Consider the following 21,729-nt stretch of genomic DNA (forward strand, 5'->3'; position numbering starts at 1 on the left):
ATTGCATATTAATATTCTTGTATGTGCATGATCTCTCTTGTTTTGATTTTTTACTTTCAAAAAGAACAGTGAAATGAAAGCAGTTTTTCTTTTCAGGTTGTTTTTGATTTCTACCTTATTTTATTGTTCTGGCAAATATATTGATTTAAATTCAGGCATCTGTGTTAATTCTAACCACAAATATCCCTGTCCATTTTACTTGTAAAAGGTCAGCATTGCTGTTATATTCAAAAGGAGAGTGAGATATGCTAGAGTTGAGAGGAACCTGCTGTGCATTACACTGAAGTACAAAGAAAGAGGTTGAGAATTAATTCAAGTTCCAACTCCAGAATCACTGGACATTAAGCACCAATGATGTGATTAGTCTTATGCAGGGCAAAAATTGAATGAAGACTCCCAGCTGTAGCCACATTTGCCTTATGGCATCTTCTACCATTTTAGCTGAGAAAGATATTTAGTCAGCTAATCAAGAAAGCATTTGACCTTTCTCATTTTCCCAGGAATGTAAAAATAAATGTGCAAAAGAGGAGAAGAGAGCAGCATGTGTGAGAGCCATAGCTGCTAATAACCACCATTACACAGGACATGGTGGAATTGCTCTCAAAGCAAAAATATAAAGAGCAAAACATCTCACCTCAGACTGCCCCTGAAACACAAAGCACAAAAGGCAGCAGTGTACCCAAGTGTGGTCTAAGGTCTCATCCTGCCCATGTTGAAAACTAACTGTATTTCAGCCTTAATTCAAGTATCTTCTATTTTCTTTCATTTGTTCTTTTTCTTTCCTTTTCTGCTTGAGCCATTTGCTAATAAACTTTTTTTTTGGCCAGAGATAGAAAGTAATACAAGTCTTACACTACGAGCTTCAGATCCACTGATTCAGATGCACTGAGGAATCAAAAGCATTCTCTAACGTTCTGGTAACGTGAAGAAAGTGCATACTAGGAAACACACAGTAAAACACAGAAAGCAAAAAGATACTTTCCCATGCAAAGAAAACCTTTTCTTTTTTCAAGGGATAGCCATTCAGGCTTGTAGTACTCACGGGGAGTACTACCATGATGTTGCATCAATAGTTTTTAATAAGACAACCCACACCAGCCCTTTTAATTTGCATTAAAAAAAGTAAACAGCAGCTAGCATGCACTTTAAAGCAGCAAAGAGTCACTCTAGTCATCATTCAATTCCTAAGAAGAAATGCTCGTGAAAGCTACCCAGCCTGCTGAGCTGCTTTCAAAGACCTGCTGAGCGTAAAAACTTGGAAAAATGTTCTGCGCATGTATTTTTTCTGCTGTGGTTCTCTCATGTTTGATTTTCCTTACTCTTCACGTTTTTATGACCACAGATATGCAAGAAAAATCAGATTTGATTTTGATCTAGGTGCAGTATCTAAATAATTAGAAGGTAAAAAAAAAATAGGGATTGTCACGCATCTGGTCTCTCTTCTACAAATATTTTGCTAAAGCTGGCACAGCCTCAAGAGTCTTCACTGCTTACCTAAGTACCTTACCAGCATGCTGGGAACTACTTTAAGTCCAACATTCCTCAGCCAGACCCATATTCTACCTATGATTACTCTCTTACATGCACTCAGTTTCAACAGTTTCCCCCAAAGAAAAGAAAAATATTCCAAGCTTATAGATTTATTAGAAACTTATGTTCAGCCTGAGTAGAGAAGTTAAATGTTTGAGTGCTCATATAGCCAAAATCTTGAGACTTTATGCAATATAAATGTAAATATGTACCGCATGTAATAGATTTTAGGTACAAACTAAGGACAGTACCACTGCCAGTGCTTCAGTGGGGATATGAATCACAGAATGGTTGGGGTTGGAAGGGACCTCTGGAGAACATCTAGTCCAATGTACCTGCTAAAGCAGGTTCACCTAGATTGGATTACACAGGATCGTGTCCAGGTGGGTTTGAATGTCTCCAGAGGAGGAGAGTCCACAACCTCTCTGGGCAGCCTGTTCCAGGGCTCTGGCACGTCAAAGTAAAGAAGTTTCTCCTCATATTCAGATGGAACCTCCTGTGTTTCTAGCTGTGCCCATTGCCCCTCATCCTGTTCTTCGGCACCACTGATAAGAGTCTAGTCCCATCCTCTTGACACCCACCCTAGAGATATTTATCAGCATTGATAAGATCCTCTCTCAGCTTCTCTTCTCCAGGCTGAACAGACCCAGCTCTCTCAGTCTCTCCTCATCAGAAAGATGCTCCAGACCCCTCATAATCTTTGTAGCTCTATATGAACCAAGGTACAGTGGAGAAGGCAATAGAAGGATTAATGAGATGTTGGAAAGCAGACTAGACTATACTTCCAAGAACTCCTCCTCAAACAAAATTTAAATGACAATGAAACCAGAGAAACCCGAACACAAGAAGGAGGCATTCACAAAGATGAGATTGAACAGTTACAAAACAGAGGAGCCTGGGAGCAGCATTAAAGCATTTGAAACTAGAGTAAACTTTCCATAGCTGCATTTACTCCATTTCAAAACCAACTCTTGTTTCCAGCTTCATGCCTCACAGTGACTATCACATTCTAGTCCTTGAGGGCTATGCTTGCCTGCTGACTGGAGCAGAGAAGAGAATCAGAAAGGATGGCTTGGTCATTACAAACTCCATTACCTCTTTCTGTCATGCCGTAGCTGAACATTGGAGATCTGGGCTGAGTTACGGGCAGAGCAGGACAAGGACTATTTGAGTGTAAGCTTCATGAGAGCTGATGGACTTGCTGAAGTGACTACATTTATCTGCTGCTCTTCCTTTGCATGCACTGCAGAAATATAAGATCAACTGAAATGGCCACATGTCAGAATTCTGTCCCTGATCAGTTAACAAATCCCAATAACAGCAGAAAAAAGCAACAGCAATATTACAAACCATCCTGTTTCTCTTGGCTGAAGTGAGTCATCCTGAACTGTCAGCTCATTTCTCTCCAAACTGAACATTCATATATGAGACTAATTTTCTTCAAAAGCCACAGACCAAGCAATAAGAAATGACTTAGCTAATGCAATCCACTGCCCATTAATAGCTGGGTCTGTTAAGAAAAGTTAACTCCTAACCTTCTGCCCATGAACATTTCATTAAACAGACTAAATAGTCTATACATTTAATACTATATCACCTGCATATATTTTGCTTACTTTTTATACTTTTTCACTACAACCTATGCCATGTAAACAGCAGTGGTTTAGTTCAGATTACTTGCAATAAAGTGCATGTTAAGACCTAATATCATCTGAGTTATATAAACTACTACAGTTGACCTCACACACTTATAAACTGAGATGGGTTTAAGATTTATTGTATTATTGAAGTATGTCCATAATCACTGCTCAAACAGTGCATATCTTGGTCATTTATTAAGAAACTACCATTTCTCTTCTGTGACATTTTGCTCACCGTGTAAGGGCCTGTCCACTGAATAGTAGTGAAATTCTCCAATAAAAAAGTTATTAACTACTGGAAAAGTCTAGAGAATAAAAATCTACCAACATCTGATATATGAATAGACACTGCCATGTCCTTACAAAGAAAGCATCAGATTTACAAAATGCCACTTCCAGACTAATGCTGAGGTCGCATAGTAAAGCCAGTTGCTTTACTAACGTTCATAGTCCATGTCACACTTACAATGTCTTTAGTTATTTAAGGGTGTGTGATTTATTGGACATATGGTCTATACATGGGGTAAATGTAAAATTAGCTGGCAATGTGGCAGAAAACGGACACAGGATAAAAAGAAAGAGTTGTATCATAAAATAAGCAGCAATAATAAAGAGAACAAAAAATGCCTGCTCTAGCATAGAATGTACTTTTCCATCCCTTATATTCTCATTTAGTATTGTACAATGCATTTAACTCAAATGAATGTCAGTTGTTCTTTTTTGCTTTAAAAACTATTCTGTATCTAATTTCTGACCTCTTATATTCACTGTGCATTAAAACTAAGAAACAAATTAGGTGAGAAAATAATCAAGCAAGTCCACCACTTGTGAATCATATCAGCAAGTGTTGCCATTCTTCACTTTTTGGATGTTAAAATGAAAATATTAGAGGTTAGCTAGAATCACATTACAGAACAAAAGGTGCCTATTGTTTAAGAGGGACTTGAAGGAAGTTTATCAAGAGAACTCTCTCAACTCAGATTTGACTAGCAGGAAAGATAAGCGTTCCTTTTTCTGATTGTTACTGCAATGCAACTAATGATACAGTAGTATAAGATTTGCAAAATATAATGCACAAACGGATGACACCACTAAGGGACATGTATAAACTTGTGTTCTAGCCTGTGCAAAACTGATGTCAAATGGTTGCTGCATTCTGCTTGGTTAAATAAAAAGTTCACTTTCAAGTGCAACATTTTAAGAAAGACAAGGGAGTGCAGGAGAGTGTGATAAGTAAAGATTTTAAAAAACATGACCTATGGAAGTATTTGGAAGTATGGAACTGGTCTGGAAGAAAATATGATTGGTGGCCAAAGGACTAAAACAAATATACTGGTTTTAAACCGTAACTATAATCAGCACTGGCACATGCTGTTTAGCAAGATTGTAGCAATTCTAAAATCAGAAGTTCTATGACATCATACCTCAGACCAGAAGGAAAGGACTAGCTTATATCTTGAAATTCTTTCCATCAATATGTTTCTATGAATTTCATAAAATCACTAGACAAACTGCATTTCTACTTACTATTCCAGTGCTTTTGAGCATACAAAATACTGTACTAAGCAAAAGAGTTTGTGAATGTGTAATTATTGAGGACAGATGGAGCTTTTGGTATTTCCAGTTCATTTCTGTGACTGGGTAGTTCCTTTTTTAGACCAGACATTGCCTATTGCTTATTCACAGAGCCCGTCCTGAATTTTTAGTTAGATACAAAGTTAGATAGAAAGACTAATCAATAAATTGCAATTCAACAAGCTGCACAGTATCGACGAGACTGGTGAGCTAATATCTGTGAATTCCGTTTATTTTCTTCCTGTTCTGTGTTTTACAGAGCTAATCGGAGCAGTGCACTAGAGTGTTTTGCTCATAACTGATAAACAGTGTCAAACTGGTAATTAAATATTTATCTTGCTATGCATCTCTTAAGCCACATATATAGATCCGGGTCTGGTTTCTGTTTTGTTAGGAAAATGTGGTCAAGACTATTATTTTATGGGAGGACATATTGACAGAATTTCATACTTTATTTTAATGCTGTATCAGAATGAATTGAACTGATGGCAGGCATGCAGTCCCGAGGTTTCGTAATGCTCAAAAAAAATGGGAGGCTTCTCTCTATGCTTCTTTGTGAAGTCAAAATACGATATGACAGGTGCACATCACATTTGAAGATCTGTGTTGGGAAAGAGGTCTGACATTAAAAAATGGCCATAGGTGGATTGCCACTGTGCCTAGAAATCCCTGACAGCCCCATACACAGCTCTAGGTTCTAGTATGGGTTAATTATAGCACATGGCATTGTCAGAGGGATCCCTCTGAGAATTGAGAACATCACCTGTCTGAGGATTTTGATGCAGTGAATACATACAAGATACTAGTACCCGCACTTTGCTTTTGGCAGTTTAAACATACTTTATACCCACTTCGCAGAACAGCAAATGATGCCATAAGCTTTAAATCAGAAAACCCAGTCTACTATTAAATTGTTCTGTGTATCTTTATTGTTCTCTTTATGGTTTAGGAGGGTATTTATCTCAATATCCTTGTTTTTTGAAAGTCTATATTAAATTATTACCTTAAACATACTTGCTAAAGAATACTGTCTCTGTAGGACAGCAAAACATTTAAAGCAATAGGCAAACACAACGACTGAAAGGCCTATTCTTATGTTTGCTGCTTCAAAGGAAAGCCTCAGCTCTAAGCTAATATCCTTAAGGTAGCCCTAAAATATCATAATAGCTATACATTAGCTTTAATAGCTATACATTAAGATTTTACTCCTAATATGGATATTCTTGTCATCTGTCGAGAAAGAGAGCACCAGGGAATATTTTTGCTTATAAATTATTTGGGGTTTTTTTGTCTGTTTGTTTTTGTTTGGTTGGTTGTTTGTTTTGTTTTTTTTTTTTTCATTTAGACTCTCTCTTATTTGAACTCACATGAACCACTGTTTAACATTAGTGTACCCAACAGGTTATTATTTGAAAAAAATACAGGAGGAATTGAGTTATTTAACTTTCATATACCACCATTATGAATGGTTATAGACAGTTCTGTGAGCAGAAATAGGATTTTTATTATTGTGATAGCTTACAACAGTTCGATATTGCTGTCAGGGAATAAAACCAGTCTAAGCTGACTACTCCTGCATATTTTTTGAAGGACAATAAATAACACATTTTTATTGAATGTGAATAAAAAACTATTTTCAAGTAATCCAGATACTCATATCTGGAGTCATTCGTTGAACCATAGCAATTTATGAACATTTGCTAAAGTTATAACTGTTGAAATGTTTGTTCATTGAAGATAATTAATCTGCATTTCAGGATCATGTCTTCAAAGAGTAAAGTTGTATTAATAGCACAATTCCCTCCCTCCCATACCTGTTGTATACTCCACATTTTCTCATCCAAGTTGGTTAATTGTGTGGCAAATTAGTATTTATAGATGAATTCACATGATTGCATAAATGAACTAATTCAGTAAGCAGGCCTTTTGGTTCCTCCATGCCACGCAAACACCCAAGACCAACGTACATATGCTTTTTCAGAACTGCAAAATCAGAACACTTTAGAACCATTTATCCTTATATAATCCCTGCGAGGCAGGCAAGATGACAGGGACAAGCTGACGGCTTTCTGAGAAACTGGACAACGAGTTGCAGACAAGAGGGATAGGACTCGAGTCAACTGCATTCAGGTCTCTTCTGTACTGCCTGTTCAGCCCTTGGCAGCATCCCAAAAGACCTGGGAAAGTCTGCACAGCTGCCTTCCCACTTTCTTTATTCATCCAAACACCTCTCTTTTCAACATCTGGTCTGTAGCTGGTTTTGAAACCACTGTGGACCCATTCCTGTGACAGCAGAGCAATAGGAAAATCCATGCCACCTTAACAGTATAGGCCGAGGAGCAGGGAATTTAACACAAATGACAGATCCAGCAAGAAAGCCTGTGGATTCAAGTAATATATAATTAATAGTTAGCTTTGGCCTGTTTTTCTGCTCTGTGCTCAGTTATGACCACAGTAAAAAGGATCTTTTCAATTTATGTGTCAAGTGCAGTTGCACCCATGTGAAATACATTTCCATAATGTTGTGAGCTGCTGTAAGACTCCCTGGAAAGAGCTTGATGGGGAGCCCTGGGAGCCGCCAAGCCACGGCAGCAGCGACGGAGCCAGGACTGAGGACCGAAGGGCCATCAACCCTTTGGTGTTAATACAGAAAAACGTCCAGAGCACAAAGATTGCTTAACTTTGCTATCTCTTTCACAGAGATGGGCTAGATCGTGGTGGTTTAATGGGCAGGAAGAAACGCCACTATTCCTGTGGAATCAATATGTTTAAAATTCTTACAAATTGAAAGAATCTGCCTTTTCTGTTCAGGTTTGTATGTGTATAGCTTCAGGTTTAGGCATTCAAGTTCACTTCTAACTAATCATATAAAGAGTTGAAAGGCTCTTTGATGATATTTTTTATCTTTTGAAAGGAGTTAAAGGCTTTCTTAAAATTCCATTTACAATAATTCAGCCCTTTTTACTCTCTGTTTTTCCTAGACTCTGACAACAGAGTCACCCCAGCAAAGTGAAATCATGACTGTCCCTGAAGAAAAGGGTTGTTGGGGCCTGAAACCCCTTTCAACCCACCCCAGTATGACTTCCCAATTGAACAAGAAACCTGGGGGTTGAGTTTATTTTTCTGGATTTGTCTTTCTGAAGGTTTGCCATATCTGAAAACATGGCATGCTACCATCTAAATTGAGCTTTAGAAAGGTCAAGTAAGGATAAAAAGGATTAATACACAAATAACAAGAGAAAAAGGGATAATGTGGAATCCTACAAGCATTTCCGCTGAACCTAATGCAGGTTAATTGCAAAAGCACAGATGTTAAAGGCAAGATTGGTTTTCTAATAAATATAGTTTTGTGGATATAACAGAACAGTGGCTTTAAGAAATAATATTTGTTCTTTTAATATTAAGAAAATAATTAGATCTTTAAGGAAAATTAAATTATTTAAAAATAAAGAAAAACGTTATTTTGAATGTTCGTATTTTTATGATAAAATCAGCAAATTAACAAAGTGATTCTGAGTTTCAAAGCCTTTCCTTCTACTAACTAAACATACGGTGTTTTGTGATGCTTCTAGTGCCCCTACAAACATATTTTCCTAACTACTGCTGGCTCTTTGAGACACAAACTCCCAACTCCCATTCCAACTCCCTTTTCTAATTCCTGTTTGGTAACATAATCATCATGCTCCATCCACTGACTGACTTTCACGAAACTGTTGAAATATCACAAGAGAAAAATCACTGTAATTCCATCCTTTGCAACTGGAGGTAGATCTAATTACAATGAATTGTAGTGAGAAATCTTTGGTTCAAAGGGATTAGACACAATGGCTAGTACTTAAAGAACACAACTATTTTAGCATTAAAATAACTCTGAATATTAAGCATTTTTAGAGGAGTTTTCTTCATAGTGAGTAAGTATGTTTAAAATATTTATTTCTGGGGCTGTTCTTACACAGTTAAATCCCTTCAGTTTACAAGTGCAATTTCTAGCTTCTCAATCTCATGTCATCACATAGAATTTTTAGTAACCTACTTATTTAAGATGCTGTTTTGTTGGGGGAGGTTGTCACTGTATTTGAACAGACGTAATTGAAAAGCTGAGTGGAAATAAGACATACGAGTCTGCATAAAAAGAGTATCTCAGTCAGGCGGCATTGATGGCAGCTAATAATACCCAAATTCAGCCTAATATCCCATGTAAAAAGCAAATGAAACTAATTTAACACCACTAAGTTTAGAGGGACCTTCCCAGTGAGCTTTGATCTTTATTTTTTAATATAAAATAAAATAGGAGAAACAAAAAGGAAATAGACTAGGGTGTTGACTGGAAATATGCACAATAGGTATGAACTTGTAAAACTCTCTGCAGTACCTATACCTTGTGATTATAAAATGTTCTACTTCTCTTTTAGATGTACATTATCTACAATTCCATAAAACCATCCTATAATGCTGACAACACATTCTCACTGAGGAATATAGTAGCATAATGTTAAGCATGGTAGTAACGTTCAAATATTTGTCATTATCAGTTTATGTTTCACAAACATTAACTCCTTCATTTTTACTGTTAAAACAAATTCTTAATTGTAAATAGCAAGTGTTTTAACATTGCCTTTTTAAACAATGCATAATCATACTCATTTTGATGTACATTATAGAAGCTATAAATATGCCACATCTCAAAAAGTGATACAGTCTATTAAGTGAGTTCTTTACTGCTCTCAAGAAGACTGCATAATTAAGGCTAAAGAGCTGCAGGATAAAATTTATGTAATAATACTTTCTTGTATCATGCCCTACATACGAGAATTTTAAAATATTTTTCAAGATTTAACACATAAAGCACCACAACACCCTTTGTGTGTCTTAATGCTAGTGACTAGAAATGATCATTAAACTAGTCAGCAAATTGCTATTTGTTCTTTCCTGTACATAATTCTAAAGATTGAGAAAATGATCAAAAAACCTTGAGTATCACAAATAATTTGTTCTTGTTGATTGTAGCTTGTTTTCTTCTCTTTTAATCTTGAGAATATGAGTTTGAAGAGGAAGTAGAATCATACTGTGTAGGTACCAACCAGTCATACAGGGTTGCTTCTGTTTTGTGACTATATAGGTTAAAAAAAGATCCCAAACAACTCTCTTCCCTTGCTCCCCTCCAAAAACCCTAAAATGAGTCTACACTCTGTCCATTGAAATTACAGACAGTAATAACTATTTTACCTTACTTAACATCCCTTCTGTAGTTATGCAAAATTAAAAAAAATATAGTCAATAAAGAACTAGTAGTGATTTCTAGGATTATTTTCTGCTGCTATCCCGTATCATTTATTTAAAAATAAAATAAAATGAGTTTGAATACTACCAACCACCTTTGTAGTTTACAAATATTTCCTTTCTTATATCACTGTAGCAAACCTCTGGTCTAGAACAGAGCTATTAGACTGCTCCAGTTGCAAAATTATAAAGTGAAACAGCAATGTCTTGGAACTGCATATCTTAACTTGTTTGTACAAGTGCAATAGCAATAACTGGGGCAATTCATGGCAGCATGCTGTCACTTTGGCTAGGTTTTCTCTAATCCTAAGGATTCAGCTATGAACTAAAAGTTCTTGAATAATTCTCACCATTTGTTGTCATCCTGGGAAAAGCAAGAATATGACTGAATATGAAGAAAATAAACTACTTTTCCCTATTATTGTTTTTTTAAAGAAATGATTGTCAAAAGGTGTATGACTAGATTTAGCAATACTGCAGGAAAACAGAAGTAGACTTTCAAGTTTAGGTATAGGAAATCTATGATATCCTTTAGTTCTGAGAGAGATATTTTATCTCTGTTGACAACAAAAGCAAATAATTTCACGGGGAGAATTTATTACTAGTGAATTGTGCAAATATTAAAATTCCACTATGACTCTAAGAGAAGAAAAGTGAAAGAGGAAAAGATCAACCCTCTGAATAATGGAATATGGAAACATGACATTTCTCTGAACTTGTGAACTGGTTCATTTTACGTGCCAAGAGCAAATTCCAGCAGCTCTCCAGAGAGGAAAAGTCCCACCGTATCCACACACCACACAGGGAATGTCAGTTTGTGTCAGAGCACAGTCCTGTCGGTGGTGGCAGCGTTATTTTGGGGCATTGTAATGACTAAGATGTTGAACTTCCTATCAGCCAGCTTACCTATGATAACCCAGCAGGCAGGTCATTATATGCCTAGTGCCCACTCTGTTCACAAGGATGAATCATTTTCTCCTTGTAACAGTTACCACAGCTCAGGATACATGCTGAAACAAGTCACTAGAAAAGCAACCACAACCACAAGCCCTGCTGAGCTTGCCAGCTTTGGTGTCCACCTCTTCTTCCTTAGGTAGCTTTACCATTAACCATACCTCCTAAACATAACACTGTGCTGATGAGGCTGATGATTGGGAGGAAAAAAAACCTCTACCTCTTAACTCTTTCTCTCTGGCCCACCTCTTCCCTAGGGAGTGCCACATCCTTAAAGTTTAAAATGGATTTTTGGTTCTTGGTGTGATAAGAGATTTTCCCTAGGTACAATTAAGTAAGGAAAATGAAACATTCTGTGAGCAGAGGGGCTGATTTCTTATAGATTTGCATCTCATGGCAGAATTCTGTACTATCTAATAAACATGTAAATGCCAATTTAAGCTTTTTCAGCAGCTGAAGCATTCCTCACAGGTGTTCGCTACGTCATTTCTCTGCAATCTAACAAGAGCCAAAATTCATGCCTTAACCTTTCTTGGGAGGAAGAATGTATAGGGTGGCTGATGTTGTAGAAAGAAGTAGGGCAGCGTTACGTGACAGTCCCTCAAATCTCTCTACCTGTCTTTTTGACATTTTGCAATTTCTGTCTTAACAGTAATAACTGATCAGTATTTTCAGAATTATAAACAAGGAGGGCGTGAGAGAATATAACCTTGATTTCTCTTAGAGGAATAGGATAAAAAGTAATATGCTTCCCTAAGTTTTAACAAAAGCTTAAACAGTACCAGTTTTGAAGCTTATAAAAAGGGGCTGCTCATTATTAGTTTCATTTTTAACTACATTTCACAAGCCATTGTAATTCCAAGCTCCAGATGGATCTCAAGTTCCAGGAGCCAAAATATCCCAATAAGAATATTAGGAATTCAACTGAAATCAAGAAACAACTGAAATAATCTGAGAAGTGTTCAGCCTAATATTTGAAGGTTGAAGAATGGCAATTATTTTATGTACAGTTCAGACAGTTTGGATTTGATGTGTGTTATTAAAGAGACAGTAGTTTTCTAACATATATAAACTTTCATATGAAGATTCTCTAGCAGACTTGAGAATAAATACTTTAAATAGAAATGATATTAAACTATTAAAATAAATTTAAAGGGAAAGGTAGCCTTTCAGAAAAGGGCAACGAGGAATATTATTTTTGTCATGGCAGAGTTGCCATTCTATAATTCACTTACTTGGAGAATGCAAACTTGGGGGATACAAACTCTTTTTTCTTCTAGATACAATTTCTATGATACTGGAATTTTAGTCCAAGATCAAGGTTGCTAGCTCACAGTAATATAACCAAAGAACAAATAAACTGTTTCATGTTGAGAGCTGCTAGGAGAAGTTTGTTTACACCTGTGTTCATATTTTCAAACATTCACTTTGCTTAACAAGGTGTTCACATAGAGTTGTTAGGATCAAGAAACAGGGAGGAAACTACATCAGTAAAACATGTATTTTTCAAAAACTACCATCAGTCATCTTCTTTTGAACTTCTAGAAATAATAAAATGTTTAAAATTCATCTGGCTGGGAACGGTTGGGATGCAATTTGAGAACACTGCTGTCATTTCCACAGTAAAAAGTGGAAGTCATGAGAAAAAAGCCAAACCTACGACTTCTCTTCTTCACTCTGCTGAAGTATTTTAAATGCTCATTTGGCTCTGGCTACTCTTTCTCTCCCAGCTGCTGTCCGTGCACAGACTGGCACAGTGCTTGCTGGGGAGCGGGGCCAGCAGAGCTGAACGGAAGGGTGGCTGCTGCTGGGCACAGCGCCGTGGAGGAGCAGTGCTGCATTTGCCTGATGGGAACGTTGGTTTCTTGAAGGAAACTGGATGGCATTTCCATATCCCTGTCCCTTCTAGGAAATTCATGAGCTGCTTCAAAGCAAATATTGTTTTGTTGGATGTACGAAGTTATTGCTTGTAATTGTATTGCTTTACCTCTTGGGTTTTGACTACCCTTTTCTCTTATGGCGTCTCAGGTGACATCATGACTGACTTTGTCTCACAGAGAATCTCTATAACAAGCTACACCTGTGAGATATGAATGACCGCTGCATCATTTCTGCATCCAACCTATCATATCAGCCCTTAAGTCCTTTATGATAGCAACTTCCACAGAAAGATAAATGCAAAAATCATCGGATGACTCTTTTGAGCATATTAACATTTTCTGGTGCCTGGCATCAGCTGCAGCCTTTTCTCTCTGTGGAGGTACAAACACAACAGCTGAACTTGTGAAAAACAACGTAAGAGGTCTCGCAGAGATCTAGTTTCCAGTGACTTCATATTACATCACCAATGTGCAGGGTACACTCCAACCTACATGGTAAAGCTCAATCCACAGTTCCCTCACCAGTGTCCTGTGGGACACCAAATGCATCCTTCTCTGTATGCAACACAGTGTTCCAGATCCAGAATTGCCAGTTCATTTTTAAAAGCTTCCCAGAACATCACATTTTCAAATGTTAAAAGAGGAAAGTCTTAAAAGACATAACCCATGGGATTCACAGTGTTATAACCTCACTTTTAAGAAAAGATTAAGAGGTTGCACTTCCTGTCCTGAAAACTTACAACTTGATGGTATTCACACTGCAACATGGGATGGAGACTCCCAGGGGAACCTGTTTTGTAGTAGCTGTGAATGTTAACCTGAATATGTCTATTTGAGAAATAAATAGTTCTTCAAAGGTCTCCTCTTGAAAAGGCCAAGCCATTTAAATACCTTGTAGGATTTGGACTAGGGTGATTACATACACCTAGGAGCTCTACCTTTATTCCTGTGAAAAGTGTAACCGAAACTTCAAGATGGTATCTGTAGTCTTTAAAGATTTTTTTTACTCCTAAGCTTGATCTGTTTGACTTCAAATGGCAGTACTGGTTATAAATTATTCATGATTCATAGCTGTCTCTTCCGAGACATGATCTTCACACTAAGCATCCTCTTCATCTCTATTCTTCCTTTCAGGCCTGTTGCATGCAGGCCTCTGGCCTTGTCTTTTGCTCTTGGTATTACATATAATTTCAGAACATCATCTCATTGTTTGTCACTTTTCATATTTTTTCTCTCTCACTATCCTAATCTCTACATTTATTTACTATTTTAGCCATAACCTAGTTCCTTCTGCTTCTAATGCCTTTATTTCTTTTTGTTCTCTGATTTTAAAAATCGTTCCCCCCCACCTTCTAACAGCTAAAGGGATTCTGGGTTTAACAGCATCTTTTTCTTTCCTCCAACAATTGTACTTTCGACTTGATGTCGATAATATCCTGCTAGAAAGCTCAAGAGCTTAAAATACACCCAAATACATTTGCCATCTCTTTTGTTATCATATAAGTAACTCTTCTATTGGAGATAGTTTTTTTCCATTTCATTTCCTCACCAATCACACCTTAGATTATTTTGCAACACCTACTTTTGCCAGCGGATGTTTCTGCTGTTACATGTTAGCTGTGATTGTGAACAAGATTAATTTGCACATTGCTGAAGGTTTGCACCTGGTTTCTGCAAGACCAAATGCTTAAGAAACCAGAAACAATTTGGAATTTGCACACAGAGCAGGCACTGTCCTCAGGCAAACTGACAGCAGGAGAATAAAGATACTGTTCACCTCTCAAACATTAGTCCATGATAGCCTTTTCTAGAGCAATATCTCGAATTGGAAAACATGCCTTGTGATATTTTTATTTAGAATTGTTCTAAGCAGTTATAAAAACCCACAAGTATGATTCAGGACAAGCTTTCAAAAGTCAGGTATGTGTCACTGTATGTAATATAGTTATGTAATATATTACTTATATACATAACATACATAACCACGTCATGTATATTACATAAAGAAATTATCTTTATTAAGCTCGGTTCGTGGAAAACTGTAACTTTAGAGCTCTAAGTACCGGTACTCTCCAACTATCTGGAGGTAGATGTGAACCTTCCTGAAACATGCAGATTAACACGAGTAACCTGGTCCAATTCAGCCACCTGCATGTACAGCAGGAGAAAAGTACAGCTCATGTGGCAGAGAATGGACCTGTGTGAGACAGCACATACTGCTCAGAAAGTAGGTGGGCAACAGATATACATTCACTGAAAAAGAGAAGGCTGTTTTTCCCGTGCCTTGAACAGACCATAGAAGATAAAGAAAACTGTTCTGTTTTTAAGGAATGTAGATCTCTGTAATAGCCAAATACTGCATTTTTTCGGGATTCCTGTATTTCAGATTATAAAACTGATTTCTTTTGAGTTGCACTCATAGATCAAAACGTGTTTTTCCAACCAGTCCAAACTGGGTTTACTCTGCTATGGAAGAATTTTACAAGCCAAAATTCAGGTTAGGACCTATAAATATGCAGACTTGCATAAATTGGCAAAACAGAATATATGTTCTCCAGAATGACCAAACTCTGAGCATGGACTAAGCATGAGTTATTTTAATTCCTGGTTTTATTTCTGAGAGTTAAATGCAACTGAACTCTATTTGTAGAAGTCAAATACAACTATCTCAACTTCAATTCTAGGCAGCCACATCTTAACAATTAGAGGAAAAAAACCAAGCACAATTTTATCCACCTTTAAAAAGACCCTAACACAATGTAAATAGACCTATCGCTGTTGTGACTGCAAATATCTTGAGGAGGACTCAAAACTCAAGTGGCCTTATAGGTTACAGGCATAGGTAGGAAGCTTCCTTATACTTGATAGTCTAAGAAACCAGTAATCCTGCCAGGCAAGTGTCATTCTACCAGAGTCCATGTCTCAAAAAAAAAACCCCAAAAAAACCATTCCATTTGTAAACAGTAACATGACATCAGATATAATTAGAAAAGAAAAATGACCAGCCCATAAATGCATAGTACTGATGCTGGGAACCCTGAGAGCAGCTGTGTTTGGCTGCAGGTTCAGGAAGGTGCTGTACAACGCCAGCAGAAAGAGCACAGGGTCACTTTCCCAGTGTGCAGACAGACCACACGTTGCTACATACAGATAGCAAGATTACCATGGTAACCACTATTATAACTTAAAAATATACATATCAATGAATACTAAAACTTCACAAATAGTTACAAAAGTGTATTATTGTCCTCCCTTCTTCCTTTCACCTTACAGACGATACACATACACAGACAAGTTCAAGACTCATTCAAACAGCAGCTCCTCCTGGTGTAACCACTTTCCATGTTCATCAGTTAGTGTAAAGGAATACTAAGATATGCACTGGAATTCCTACACAAATACTAGTAAATCTTAAACAAGAAGCTAATATTAGAGCTCAGTTTAAGAAGGTGTGTGAACATCCTCTCTTCCTACCTGCGTATCTGGGTAAACAACAGGTTTCTGAAGAGCTGAATATGTCAAAAAGTAGAAGTGGAAAGCTGATTGAGAGGATTCCATGCAGAATTCTGCAAGCTTTTTAACATTAAAAGACCTTATGATAAAAACATGAAATGTTAAGCAACAGAATTATATTTTGCTATGTAATTTCATTTTAAGTCAGTACTCAACAGAGGCAAATAACAGAAGTTTAAAATGCACTTATGTATTGCTGCCAGCTGTGTCTGTCATTGATAAAAAACCAGCAAATTGTGGGCTGTCTCTCTTAATGGCATAATCACTACCTGCTTTATGTACTTACTTACATTTTAATTAACTACTAAATGAATGATTTGGTTACCCTTCAACTACATAAGGGTATCCTGTAAGCATCAGGAAGTTCAGAATTACCATAAACATACAAGAACCCTTATCATTTAGTGGTTAGCCAGATTCTGAATATGGACGAGTTTTCCAGAGGAAGTTCCAGGGATCCAATCCTAGATGACAATGAACTAATTTAAATCACATGCATGTGTCACCTTTAATATGCTTATTTTTTTGTAAGCATGAGGGTTTTTATTCTTTGCCAAAATTCTGTTTTATTAATTTTGTTATCATCTGTAGATGTCACCTTGTTTCCATGGTGTATAAAAAACTTTATCAAAGCATACAGTTTGCTTTCTTCTGGCAACCCAGAAACATGACAAGACATGAACATGACAGAACTCAATGAAGTTTGTTTGGTTTTTATTTTAAGAAAAAAATGTTCGGAAAAACGCTGAAAGTTTCAGAATAATTCTTATAGCCCTGATCATGGGTTCTGATTTTAAATAGGAATATTCAAGAGTTTATTTTGTTTTGCTTATTTGCATGACTATGCCTACGTGGGTAACTTTTAGTATCATCAGAAACATAATAATAATATAATATAATATTAATATTAATAATAATACAACATCTTTTACTTTTGTGTGAGAAGCCAAATAAGAATTATTATATAGTAAGTTTAAATCCAAACCATTAATTTTATGTAATTACATTATATATTTTTTCTTTTTTGACCAGTCCCATTAAACGTTTCCATGTAAGTTTAGAGCAGAATCTGCCAGACATTGTTGAAGCATATAGTGTACACACGTCCCAAAGAACCTCCATAGAAGGCAGGACGGGTTCAGAGAAGAGAAATACCCATCCTACCACTCTACAGCTGCTCAGTGAGAGAGCTGAGACCACACCTGAGATATCTTGCCTGCTGCCTCAGTGTCCTAATCAATAACCCACACTGCTCTTTTGAGATTTTTTGAGGGCTATGTTGTTTTCCAACAAGCCACTTTACTTTTTACTATATATCTTTGTTGTGTTCTTGTGCTCAAAGTCATCTTTTATTACTGAGCTGCCCCCTAGCCCTCTGAAGCCCATGACATTTAGTAGATGATCACATTGAGCTCTAAAGAAAGTTGGGTTTGATCTCTACTACTTTTACTCCTTGATATTTTGCCTGCTAGTGTCTCATACCCGGGTGAGTTTTAGTCTTTTCTTGGTTAATTAGATTGGTTTCCTGGGGGGTTAAAACTAAATATTTGCTGATGAAATCTTCTAAAATATTTGAAAGAATCAAAAAATAAATGGAAGTACTAAAAAATAAAATAAAATAAAATAGTGCTGGAAGTCAAGCGATAAAGCACGTTATACTCCTCCCAGCAGCCTTCGGGCTCCTTGTTTATGTACTATCTTTCTAGTAATCTCCCTGTGCATTCAGTGGAAGCGAGATGCTGGTGTTCGAGTGGTACTTTCTTGTATAAATATTTCTTCTGCTGGGGGGTTCAGACAGAATGAATCTGTGAAATCAGTAGCTCCCCTGCAGAACTTTGCCTTCATGCAGTCATGTCTTCTCTCCTCAGGAGAGGAAGTAGAAGAAAACATCAAGTTTTATTGCAGCCTCAGGTTACACAATACTGTCTCCTGGCTCTGAAAATAACTGAAAACATCAAGATCAAAGATTAAATGTACTGTATCCTCAGATTCCTCCTCTCTCGGAATGAAAGGCTTTCAGAGGAATTCTAGAATGACCTTTGCCATGCAAGACAACTTCTAAAGATGTAAAAGCAAATCCGAGAAGTGGTGTTTTATGAACTGCATTAGTGCTGTGCAGTCATTTCAGCAACCAGGACATGCACAAAGCTCATTAAATAGTACTAATGTCAAGGGAGTTTTCTAACATGTCTGTAAGCCTGTTGTTATTTAGACCAAAAATATTAAATACTTTCTTCTCTTCTATTGTGGTGTTCACCAAATAGGCCTGTATCTAATTTTCAACCAGTTCTGAAATGTTAGGAAGCCTACAGTCAAGTACAGAGACGGCATGTGGGTCTCTTGTTCAGCCTGTACGGGAGCATTTTTGACCACAGACTCGTCCACCGACCACAGTCAGAGCCCTCATGTCTAATATCAGATTAGCTGAGATGACACCATGAAGGTAATTGGTCTACCTAAGATCTGACTCCCTTTGGGAGTTGCCTGTCGCTTTTGATTGACCATTTGCTTTGAACTTTGTTATTTCGGGTACTTAATGTTAGCAGCTTTTAACCCAGGCCTCAAAGTGCCACCTTTACCTACATTCCCATTTTTACATCTTACATTTATCTTATTACCCCACAGTCCGTTTTCACACAAATCCTTTGCACAGTTGTCTAGGAAGTCTAAATATGTAGACCCATGATACAGTATAAATGTTGTGCTCTAGCACAATGTAAAACAAAACCAGCCACCATTTTGTACTTTTTTCCTTGATGCAAACTGCTGAAAATTTCAACAGGATAAAATTTACATAGCTTTGACAATTCTTATTTCATAATCCTGATAATGCATTTAACCTGAAGTACAAGTGATGTGATGTACTCCACATTTTGAACTATGGAATCGAACCAGTTATTTCCATTTCTCACTGTATGTAAGAGCAGGCGGGGTTGGATGTTGCCAGGAAATGGATATACCATCTGGATACCTTGAAATGAATGAACTATAATAAAACATACTTCTTATTTGCTCGCATTGGTGATTTCACCATATCTCAACCCCCTTATTATTATAAAAATAATAGGTCAAATATTTCAAATTAATCAAGCCATTGTTCTAAACATGCACAGAGCCCTTGGTTATAATGCGTCGTTTTTTTGAAGCAGACAGCCTGTCTTTAAGTATTTAGGTAACAACCAGACATCCAAAAGAGCCAAGGACACAGGATGCCTGACTGTGTCAGGCACAGCAAGATTTCGAACAAACAGCATCCCAACTGGTTGTGTTGCCTGAAAATTGTGGCTCTCTACTTTCTCATGTTACTTGAGATTTCTGTCATACTCATATTATCTCTTTGCTCCAATTTTCTATCACAGTAAGTCAAACAGGCTATTTAGAGACCTAACCCCTCCTAACCATTCCGAGATGAGACACTGAGCTTCCATCCTGGGTTGATGGTTCCTAGGCAGGAGGGGAGTGGGAAAGCGAGCAGAAGGTTCTATAATTTGCAGATTATTTACACACCGGAGCATAATGGTTCAGTCACAGCAGTTGCAACCTATTACATCGCGCTGCTGCCACATCTGAACACTAATCCTGCACAATCAAAATCCTCCTGTGTTTGCTAATGCCAATGTACTAGTTCAGCTGTCTTCAAAAACAAACAAAAAGATCAGTTGTTTGTAATTATATCCTAAACTAGGAAAAAATCATATGTAAATATATAGGGTCAGTAACATTCATTTGCCCTTCAAACTTCTAGTATTCACAGATGGAACCTTAGAAACACACCCAAGTTTACCTTCAATCCCTCAATACATTTCCACATACTGACATTTTTCAGCAACACAAAATTCTTAGGGTGAATCTTGTCTCTGTGAATTCAAAGGGAAGGTTGGAACAACAATAATAGATTTTAATTACTGTCTAGTGTCATTACATTCTTTCCTCCTATAATTAGAAACTAATGAGAAGTGGAACACATTCTGTCAAATGAACTGAGAAAATAGCACTTCAAGTGAAATGAGTGGCCAAGGACCAAACAAAATCAGAATTGTCAGGCAGAAAGTCATGTCATACATAAAGAAATTGCATTTGCTTGGATGGCTGTAATGATTCATCTCATTTTGCAGGAATTTAATCAGCTGGGATTGTCATTTCACACAAACATAAACTAATTTCGGTTTTCTTCTCCCTGTTCCCGCAGGAAATCAAGGTGTTTGATGTCAGACACATTCACACAGAGACATCCACCTTATTCCTTAAAAATAGAAAAAAAAAACCCAAAACAAAAACCCCTCGAATTTCCTCCTATCCCCAGCTCTTCTCCCTGCTGTGCAATGCAGTTAGGATTCATCCTTTGGAATGTAAATTGAAAACCAGGCTTGCAGCTATCTGAATCCCAGAGATAATCTTATATAAATGGAGTATAGTGCAAGCTTTGTCAAAGTCTTGATATTGTTTTACCTCATTACACAATCAAGCTATAATCATGGCTCAGAAACACGTATTTAGAATTGAGGTGAAATCACTCGGTACAGTTGCTGTGTGGTATCAGCAATAACCATGAATCACCCCATTCTTTCTGTAAAGCCCAGGCAGAGCGAGTGCCAGCAGTCAGGTAGAGAACTGCACTGTGCTTCAAGTCTGTTGCACGCAAATATCTACAGTGCCATGGCAGATTTTATTTCTTTCTCTGCCCTAAAGGCTAAACATTCACTGTATTTTATTTCACATCATGACTTCCCTATGACACAATAGTGGTATTTTGCTGCTAAACCTCAGAGGGAAAGAGATTGCCGAGCATTTTTTAAAAGGAAGAGACTTAATTATCTTTTGAAACTGTCTAGTCCTTATGCAGTCTAAAAATGAGTGAATGAAAGAACAAAATACCATGAAGGAGAGAAACAATGAAAAGGGCATTTGGCAAAGAATGAGATTATGAGAAGGTCTCATGGTCAAATATCTAGGGTACAGTGTTCTTTCTGATTTTGCCTTTTCCCTAGACTTTTCATTTCTGGCTATGGACGCAAATCTCATAAATATCAGCTTATGATCAGGACTCTGATCAAATTTCTGTCCTGTCTTTATGGAAACTCACTCATGTGCTCAGTGATCAAATACTTCAGTTAAAATTATTTTCCTGTGATATATGTAAAAACATATTGCACTGGAGGAGCTAATATCATCTCTCATATGATAAATGACCAATTTTAGAAATACTGTTTCATTAGTACTGAACTAGACAGACTTAAGAACTTTCTGATTTGTTAGAAGAAGAAAAAAAATATCAAAAATAAGTCATCTTAGGTTTTATACGAGATAACGATTTGAATAGGTTAAATCTGAATCCTCATAGAAAACTGCGTATTTAA

At 37.0% G+C, this 21,729-nt stretch overlaps 1 protein-coding gene across 5 annotated transcripts in view; it reads left to right on the plus strand.

The window, feature by feature from the left end:
- GABRG2 (gamma-aminobutyric acid type A receptor subunit gamma2) overlaps positions 1-21,729 on the plus strand; it is a 64,879-nt gene that overhangs the window by 29,468 nt on the left and 13,682 nt on the right. The gene's annotated exons all lie outside the window — the stretch shown is intronic.

Source organism: Caloenas nicobarica, chromosome 13 (assembly GCF_036013445.1).
Source record: "Caloenas nicobarica isolate bCalNic1 chromosome 13, bCalNic1.hap1, whole genome shotgun sequence".
Taxonomy (NCBI): Eukaryota; Metazoa; Chordata; class Aves; order Columbiformes; family Columbidae; genus Caloenas; species Caloenas nicobarica.